The sequence below is a fragment of the Aquila chrysaetos genome, chromosome 13 (assembly GCF_900496995.4).
Source record: "Aquila chrysaetos chrysaetos chromosome 13, bAquChr1.4, whole genome shotgun sequence".
NCBI classification, from domain to species: domain Eukaryota; kingdom Metazoa; phylum Chordata; class Aves; order Accipitriformes; family Accipitridae; genus Aquila; species Aquila chrysaetos.
In genome coordinates this window covers 12,584,988-12,594,810 of record NC_044016.1, presented here as the reverse complement: position 1 = coordinate 12,594,810, position 9,823 = coordinate 12,584,988, and the positions used below count along the sequence as shown (strand labels likewise).

The 9,823-nt window shown below is 42.3% G+C and overlaps 1 long non-coding RNA gene across 1 annotated transcript; it reads right to left on the bottom strand.

The window, feature by feature from the left end:
• Positions 1-748: 748 nt before the first annotated feature.
• LOC115350268 lies at positions 749-9,728 on the bottom strand. The gene is made up of 3 exons (XR_003926366.2): positions 9,471-9,728; positions 4,347-4,522; positions 749-2,033 (listed from the first exon to the last, which is right to left on the bottom strand). It is a non-coding gene; the product is annotated as an uncharacterized LOC115350268 (long non-coding RNA).
• Between the last annotated feature and the right edge of the window lie 95 nt (positions 9,729-9,823).

Sequence of the window (9,823 nt, the reverse complement as noted above, 5' to 3'; positions counted from 1 at the left end):
TTCTAATAGAGCTACTATCTAGTCTAAGTAAGGTATCAGAGACTCTGGCACTTTGAGATTCTCTGATTCACACACTTGAATTGCTACATGGTCAATACATGCTGTCAGCCAAATCCTGAAACAATGTTAGCAAAGAACTGCATTGCCCTGGGAAAGTAGCATTATCCTGTCCTAATTTTTAAAACTACACTGCACCTATTCTGTGTGCTGTTAACAAAAAATATGCTGCGGGCCATACCAAAGAAATATGTATCCCACAGCTAAGTCCACATGATTTTTTTTTTTAACACACAAGTTCAGACATGGTTTTCAAGCATGATGAATAGAGAACAATGTCCTGTTTGTGTGGGTGTGTGCACTGTCAAGCAGGCGAGGTTTAAGTGACTGCAGATTTTTGAATGGGAATCAAAAAAGGTCATTTGGAAACAGACAACATTTGCTCCTGCACAGTTTGTGAGTAAACATCTGGGATTCACAGAGGACACTAGAGAAAGGTATTGGCAGTAAACAAGATTTTGCTGGTTTCTTCTACAGAAAGAGCAATACCAAGAATGAAAATGGTAACAGAGTAGAAAATTATCAAAATTTGTGCTGTGCGCACTTAAGCTGCTTTTAACAATTATGTTCTTTTTTCTTTTTTTTTTTTTTTCCACTCAGGGCCTCAAAAATTGACTAGTTCTAATGAAAAAGAGAAGACGCTGATGTTATACAGTAGTGGAAAACAAACCAATTTGTTGAAAATTACTGTTGAAAAGTATTCTTCGCTAATAGGTCACATTTATTCTCTTGAAACATTGTGCAAATTTTAAAATTCTTCAGAGGCTGTAGTGAATGTTTTTCATCTTTACAATAATGTTTTGAGGAATCACAGATAGCAGGCACCTCAGAAAGGGAACATAAGTACCCTCCAGAAGCAGTTTTTACCATAATATCATACTTGTCTACCTATTTTCTCCGCTCTTCAGAAAATACCAAAAAAATTACTTGCTTTCAAGCTATAATAACTTAGCAATTTCTTCATTTATGCCCTTCAAGAAGGTATATGTCATACTTACAATTGTTTCATCTGCCTCTCTTCTGTTGATTCCCCCCGTTTCAGAAAATGGACATAAATGAGAGTAGCTATTGATGTGAAGAATACTGATGCATTATTTTAACATATTTATTCCCTGTAAACATTCATTAGTTAAAAAGGAACACTTTTCTCAAAGCACTTCTCAGCACATTCTTAAAACACAATTATCCAAATAGACTACTCCAAGAGCAGGCATCGCCCAGGCATTAATAACCCAGTACCTGAAGGCTTGTTGGCTTTCTTACCAGAGCTGTTCTCCCAGCTTCTCTCAGTTTGGGAAAGCAAATGTGCCTTGCAGCATGCCCTGAAGGATGATAAAGTCAGACTATTATTGGCAATAGTTAGTCTTTAGAGGGGAAGCATGAAGTATTGTTCTGAACACAAGACAAAACCTGAAACTCCCAGTCCCAGCTCTGACTATGATTCTCTTCACCTTAGTTTCTTTATCTGTAAAATGGTGATAATATCACTTTGTTTTGCCAAGTAATTTTATAAGATGTTGGAAAATTAATGCTTGGAAAACACTTTGATGATAAAAAGTGCATTTTAAGTGTGAGATTTAATACAAACAGCTCATAAGAATGGTGTTCTGCACTCTGTTATAAAGTAATCGGGACAGATTAAATGCTTAAATCATACCACAGTACCTACAACTGTGTTTTTAGAGCAACCCACAACAGCATTTCCTTAGAAAAAGCTATAGAAAGTGGAAACCAAAAATGCTCCCCACTGTTTCCTTGTGGTAAGAATGTTGCAACAGAAACGGTGAAGAGACACATTGTTCGATATATTTTACTCAAAATGTCCACAGAGTGTTTCAGCTGCAAACAAACTGACAACTCAGTGGAGAGTTGTACCGGGCATGCAGTTGCCTCTGATGGTAGGTCAGCAGCAGTCCTGCAGCTTAAGTGCCTTTCTTTTGTGTTCCAAAGTAGCCATAGATCAGGTGGCAGCAAGCCTGGAGCAGAACAAAGCAGACCACATGAGTAGCAAAAAATGGCATTTAAAGGCAGAGTTTTCTCAAAGACCACACTTCAAAATAAAAAGCAATTTCAACCATGAGTGGAATGGAAGACCTTCATTTTTTAGCCTTGTTCTCTATGTATGTGCTGCAACTCTAAATGATGAGACTAGTTGAGCCAGGTGTATTGTCTGACCCTTCCTCTGGAAACTCCCTTCTGGAGAAAAGTCTGTGAATAGCCAGGTGAATGGTGGGCTAAATCCAAAGAAGGACCAGCATCTAAACAGAAATTGGGTAAACTGGAGGTACCTAACTGAACACTGCCACTTAAAACCACTTAATGCCAGTGGTGCTGAAATGCTCTAACATTTCCTTCTTTGACCCAAAATATCTTCAGGCACCTGGAGCTCTGCTTTATTTCCTTTGCAGACTCCCTGTGTCCCAGGGAGGGCTGTGAAAACTTGTAGGTCACCTCTGAGTTCAGTGACGGTCTCTCTGTGCTCCCCAAGGGCTGCTAGGAGTACGCTTGCCCCAGCAGCCGGAGCAGGTCCAGCTCTCCACACCCTCAAGGCAGCCATCACCACTCTCTAGTTAAAATACAAATGGTTAGGCCCCTTTGGCACAACCTAAAGCTCAGAGCAAACCTCAGAATGTGAGAGTGACAGATCTTGTGTTCTCTTTAGCCTCAGAGTTTCCACTTTTCTCCATAACAGAAGTGAGCACATGAAAAACAATGTGGTGGGGAAAGACAGCTCTCCACTTTTCCATGGAAAGGCTATCACCTGACAAAACAAGAATGCAGGATACCTGGGGCCAAAAAGAGAAAAAAGTGGACGTGTGGTGCTGTGCCTAGTATCTGGGACACTCACAAGGGAAAGGATTTTTCTGGTTTTCGGTCTTCCATACAATTGTCTTTGTATTTTGCACTAAATCTCCATTGACTCAGCTGTGTAAACCACTGTCCAGAGATGATGACTCTCAATTGTCTCCTCCAGGCAGCCTAGAGGATGATCTGTCTTGTAGGGCTTGCATTGTTTGTATGGGCTTGTCCTTACTCAGTTCATTTTTCATGTCAAGGTGCTGTTTTAAAGAGGTGAATCCTCTTCTCATTTTCCAGTAAAAAGCTATCAACTCGGACTAAATAAAGCAGGAAGATTATGGCAGTTTATGGTAGATGTGAAGTGTGAAACCTATTCCAAATCTACAGTAGTCAATGAAGACATTGTGCACTGAAAGCAACACCTTGTCCTGAGGCAGCAATTTGATGTATTTGCAAATCATGTTGCAGTTATAAGCCACAGTTGGCAATGACCCACTTTTTTATTGTACACAATGTTACTCAGTTGATTTGTGCTAGTCGCAGAGCAAAATTTTGTCATTTCAAATAGCTGTAAATATTTATGAGTTAAATGCAATTTTTGCTAATATTTTAGCACCATTATATGAAGAGATTATCTGCAAAGGGTGAGATGTTGCTGGCATTTTGCACAGGCACCAAGAGAGCTTTTGAATTCTTTTTCCTATTGAAAGGCATAATCTCAAGAACAATCTAAAAAATGCTTCAAGTATGACAGAGCACTTCTTATCATTTATATACATTTATGGCCTGTTACATAAACACAGAAGCAAAATAGAAGATACCTGCATCCTAAAGTCATTTTTTTTTATGTCTTTGAAGCCCATCCTGCAGTACTACCCTCTCTTCATGGAAAGATGAAACATAAAATGGAGACAAATTAGGGGGAAGTCCCTGCACAAAGCAAGAAAGCTTCTCAGATAAAACATAAAAAAGCATTTGTTTTCTGAAATATCCTTACAGGAAGACTCCTCCTGACCAGTAATATAATGTTACCTTAGTTCTTAAGATGTCATCCATGCATTCAGGTAGGAAACCAGCTATAAGCTTTTTATATACAACACAATGTGGAGGCAGGTGCAGACTGATCTAAGTGTGCATATTGTGTAAAGGGAACGGGACCCTGCAGCCATAAGGCCACAAACGTGCCAGGTAGCCACGGAGCATTCATGACTGTGGCCATGAATATAATTGCATTGACTTGGGTATTCAGGGAATTTTTGATATCTGTATTGTGGTAGAGGTTAGAAGGAACAATTGGCAATTAAGGCATCATTGACTAGGCCCCACACACTCATGGAACAAAAAGACAGTCCTTGAAGAGAGGGCAGCCTGAATAATAACGGAAATACTGGCATTGCTCATGAAATTAAGATGTAGCAAAATCCATTCATAAAAGATATTGGAATGTATCCAATCCACTTAGAAATGTTTGTAAGAAATAATATTCCTACCAGAAAGTTGACATAAAAGAGTGAGGTCTGTATCTTTGCCAGATTGCTATGAGGGAGAAGTTTCTGAGTCCTCTGCTGGTTCTGTCTGAACAGGTGGCTACTCAACAAGGCTGTATTGGTTCCATTTGTGATCCTGTGAACAGTCAGGTCCACTGACTCCTCTTAGTTTCACAGACCTTAAAAAGACAAAAGAAAAATATTCTGCCAAATAGAAATAATCAACCTGGAATGTATTCCCACCCTTTTACAAGGATATGGAAAACGATAGGAAGTAAGGGATAAGTCAGTAAAATACAGGTGGTTGTGGTAGCTGATATGATTGGCTGTTCATATAGCAAAGCAATGTGAAGAGATGGAGAGTTTATAAAATTTGCTTAGTAGGCAGTGAGAGAGGCTATTCTGTCTGAATATTTTTTGTCAATTATCATACAGTAATCTGAGATGTATTTTTTTGCTACATTTATTCCATTCACTGAATTGATTAAAAAAGCAATGTTTTCAGGAATATAGCTATGGATTAAATATAGATGTGCACAGATAGGAGTAATTTCTTACACCACTGGAAAAGATGTGTATAATGTGGCATAATAGAATGAGATTTGCATCTGATTTACAACCTCAGTATAACTAAATTTAAAACACCTTTTGGATCACTTACATTTTGTCAGCTCCTTGCCCTGTTGGAGGTCAGGTGGGAGTCTTGCCATTGTTTGTAATAATGTAAATTATAATTGACTAAACTGGCTGTGATATGGCCTTTTTTCTGAATTTCATTCCACTATTACTTAAAAATGGTAAGAAAAGTAATACCTGATGTAGGGATTTTTTGAAGAATCCCTTCTCCCATGTTTGGACTGGACCATCCGTTCTGCCCAAGGATGACTGAGATACTGAAATACTGAGGTGTTTAAATACTCCAGTAGTGGATTATCCACTTCCTTGCTAAGAATCACAGGAGGTTTCAATATGATGGCTAGGGTATGTAGGAGTTGACTCACCATCCCCTTAACTCCCATCATTTCACACTTAGAGCTAGACAACTTCTAAGGAGTATTGTGGAAAAAGAAAAACCTTTGTGTTTAATAGCTGACTACTTAGAAACTCATACTTAAGCATGATTAACTAAGACTCAGACATGATCAAGGTAGCACAGTTGAACCTCACCCCAGCTACAGTAACTGTGCACAAGTGGACTCTACATCCATGGTGAGAGCAAGGCTGTATGACTTCACTTAGAATACTGTTTTCATTGGAGGAAAGAATGGCTAATCAGTAAAGAAATCTGTTAAAAGGCTCTAACCAGGAGCCATGGTTTTCAGAGCTTTAGTTAAGCAAAGCAGGTAGTGTATTGACGAGGAAGCCTCTGAGATGTTCAGCATGAATCCAACAGTGAGCTGCTTAGTTACAATACTGTATTAATTTACTGTATTTTTTCCAAAAGTAATTTTATGAATCCCCAGTCAGAAGCCTGATGGTAATTTTCCAGCCTCAGAGCATGAAACAAGTTCTCAAAGATGCAAGGGATTTCATTAAAAGGAAGCCAGGAAAATGATTATATCTGCATGCACAGAAATACTGACTTTGTGATTGCAAGGATCTCGTTATAAACAATGTCTACATAGATACGGCTAAAGATGATGGGGAAAAAAAATGCTTGGCACTTCACAAACAGCCAGTTTCAGGGCTGGGGGTCAGAGAGAGGAACCTGTAAAGATGGGGCTATCTGCAATGCTAACCAACTTCATGTAATGTTTGCTTTTCATTAAGCAAAGCCAAACAAGACGAAAAGGGCAAACTTGCATGTTGTCTCTCTAGAGTCCATAACTCCGTGCCTGAGATCTCTGGAGGGAGGGTTCATGTTAACCTCAGTTGTGTCGTATTTAGCTTGACAATTGGAAGACTCACTTGGCTCTCTTTGTAAATACCACACCTTTTATATTTATGACTCTCCCCATTTTAATACTGTTGTTTTGCTATATGGATATTTCTTGTCATACTTGTGATTTCTTCTAAATATACATGGCTCATCCTCCTGTCTGCTGCTGAACTTCTAATCTGCAGACTCTCAGTGGGTGCTGATCATGTCCTGTCATTCAGATGTTACACGCAGGGGGCATTACTGTGTGATTTCCAGAGGGTGAATGAAAACAAGAGGCTTAGTTCAATGCTGCAAGGTATCAACCTATGAGGGAAAGCTCTAGGGCACTGCTTGTAATTCCCAGGGGAACTTTACATTCAGAAAAGCAGTGAGAAGCCCTACGCTTTATCCTGTCTGAGGACTCTACTGCTGGATTCATAAATACACATTTTGGCTCAGCCGCATGCGAAACAAATGACAAGTTGAACAAAAGGACTTCCTCAAAAACACAAGTTTCAGTTTACTTTCCCAGCTGCAAAATGCCTCAGTTGCCCACCTCATTGCCTTTTACACCCCCACCCTGCCTTGTCCCCATGGACATGACTAGGCCCTAGAAATGAAGAGTTCTGTAATGATGTCACCTCAGCAGAACTTGCACGGAAAGGCAATAGTAAGGGCTCTTTTAAAAGGCCTCCCACTACCACTGTCCTCCTTGATTCTGGAATCGTTTGCTTGAGTTTCTGATGATCACATCTATAGCTAATCACATAAGAAAGTGAGACTCCAACCAAATGGCATTTGAACTTTACAGTCAAAACCCAACACTTCCAACTCAGGTGCCATACCAGCTTCAGAAGAGATAGAAATAAAAAAAGGGGACTTGAACATCTGCTAGAGACGTACTCTCTTCTAGTGATGCTTGAACCGATCTGCAGGAGGCTGGCACTGCATCTTCCACTGTTCATCAAAGCCATGGTGGGGACTGGATGCCTTCCTGCTGGCTCCCAGTAGCAAAGACAGACATGGACCTCTTTGGCAGGTTGTTGCCTCTTGCACTCTAGCAATTCTGGCGGTGAGTAAGAGTGGTGCAAACTTTCAAGCAGAAGTGATGCTCTGAATTTGTCCTGGGGAAACACCTCAACCATCACAAATCATCATTCTGCCCAAGGTAGATTGTTTTTTTTGGCCTCGGAGAAACCTGCCAGACATGTACACAGCATCACACCACTTTCTTCCCAAAGGGCAGATGCCTTGATGAGGCTGCCAGGCCTGTGCAGCTGCTGGGACACAGGGCAAGAGATTAAAAAATTTTATGTCCTTGCTGAGCAAATGAGAAGTGGGGCTTTCCGCTGTGGCCTTTCTAGAGTTTTTGCTCTCAGGTTCCTCCACTGCCTGTCAGTGAGTATAGCAGCAGCAGAACTCGCTTTTTATTCGTGGCATCTAAAATAGTGAGGGCTGTGTCAATGCATAGGTGTTTGTGCCAGCGATGTTCAGCAGCTTAGTTTACAGCTAGTCTTGCAAAGTCATTCACTGAGATTCTTGTCATGTTTTACTATATAAAATCCTTTGAATAAGGGTGGGGAAGAAAAAAAAATCATCTAATGTAGAAGTCCAGGCAGGGAGATCTTCCAGCTGGGACCGTTGTCAGAGTTTGTCAGTGTTCCTGCTCCATGGGCTTGGCAGTGACCTTTGTGGAAGGGTAGCTGCTCACCTGGTCACAGAGCATACATGGGCTCCTGGATGTCACCACATAACTAATGACAGAGATGTACTTTTCAGTGTAAGCTGATGTAAAAGCTGTAACTTGTTATACTTCTTCCCTTTTTGAAGCCGCAGTACTGCTCCTGCATGCATACTGTTTGTGTTATGCAGCCACCTAGAGGGCCTGCTGCCTGTACCGACTTTACACTGTTGACCAGAAACCACAAAACTGCAGGAAAATACAAGCTCTGCTGACCCTTAGTGGCCGTAACTCGGCTGCAGTCCTGTGGGAATGTTTTTACAAATTCAGTACTGCTGTTCTGGTGCTGTTTTGCAGGTGTTGTCGTATTTCTTGGGGGGAGAAGGTACTGACTAACCTGCTGAGGGCAAAAATTGGGGAAGCACTGTCAGCAGAGAAGAGGATCTGGGTATCATAGAGGAGAACGTACCCGACCTTGAGATTTTACGGCAGTTCCACAGAGCAAATACAATATCTTACATCTAGGGGCTATCAAAATTGATGCTGAAAACTGAAGGTGAGTCATTGCCTGGCAAAGAGAGAAGGAAGAAAAACTGGAGGCAAAAGGCAAAGTGATTAAAGACCACCACTTGGCTTTGATGGACAGATTTGATTCTTGGAGACATTGGGAGATGCATGTCTGGTTCAGACAGGAAAAACAACCCCTTGTACCAGTGAGACTTCACCTGGAGTATCAGACACAAGCCTGGCTTTCAAAGATCAGGAAACAGGAATTTGAATAGGCAAAAAAGGCCTCAAGGTGATCAAGGGAACTGAAATACTATTTTATAAGAGCAATTTAAAGATACAGCAAGGCAACATCCAAAAGGATATGAAACGTTTCCCCCACTAAAAAATGACATCACTGATGTCAACAACAGAGTGGGATAAAAGTCACATGATGCAAGATCAGATGAGCATAAATTGCCCAAACCTTTTGGGCTGGAAAGTCACTGTATTTTTAACACTAAGAGCAGTGAGGCTCATTAGCTATGTCTGAAGTGCCAAGAGGAGGGAACCCTCTCCCCTTGCTAAAATGCAGGTTGATCCATGAGGTGGTTGTCAGCACCAGTACTTCCAGCCCCACGTTCCTGCTTTGGTGGTGCTCTTCAGACCTGCTAATTTCTCAAGTTATGTCATGATGACAGTAAAAACAGTGTCCCTGCATCAGTGTACCCTGCACTCCAGCAAGGGGAAAAAAGTCTGTGAGAGGCTGTTACGGACAGCCTTTTGGTCCAAATACAATCCTTCATTTTTACTTCACGGTTAATTTACACAACATCTCTTAGAACAACTTTTCAGAGGCCAATACGTTGAAGAAGACGTCTGTGTTTTCACTCTTCCTTGCAGCACTTGACTGTCTCCCAGTGCCATGCCCCCAGCTTGTCCCAGCTCCTGTAAAAGACTGAAGCTGGCACTTCTCTTCCCAGGACACCTTTATACAAGTGATACTCCCTTATGATCCCTCAGCCGTGAGGGTGCCTGCATCCGCAGTCAGGTCGTGATAAATGCTATGGAAACACAGACCAGAACGCTAACTTCTTACCCAAACGGCTCATGCGTTTGATGTAAGCCAACTGACAGGTTCTCGGCAGATCTACGCAGACCTGCATTGCGCGTTTCATGCCCGAAGACAACGGTGTTTTTCAGCGAACGAGTTCTGCCGCAGCTCTCCAGGTACGCGCCGGCCGGGCCGCAGCCGGCGAGTAAGCGGGAGCGGGGCCTGCCCAAGCCCCCTCTCCATGGGGAACCCGGCGGGGCCGGGCGGAGCCGCAGCCCCGGAGCGGGAGGCGCGGCGGGACCGGCGCACGCCGCGGGGTTCGCTCCGCCGCGGCGGGAGGGCTGCGGCGCCGCCTGGCGGCCGGGAGGGGGGCGCGCAGGGGCCGGGAGCTCCGCCCC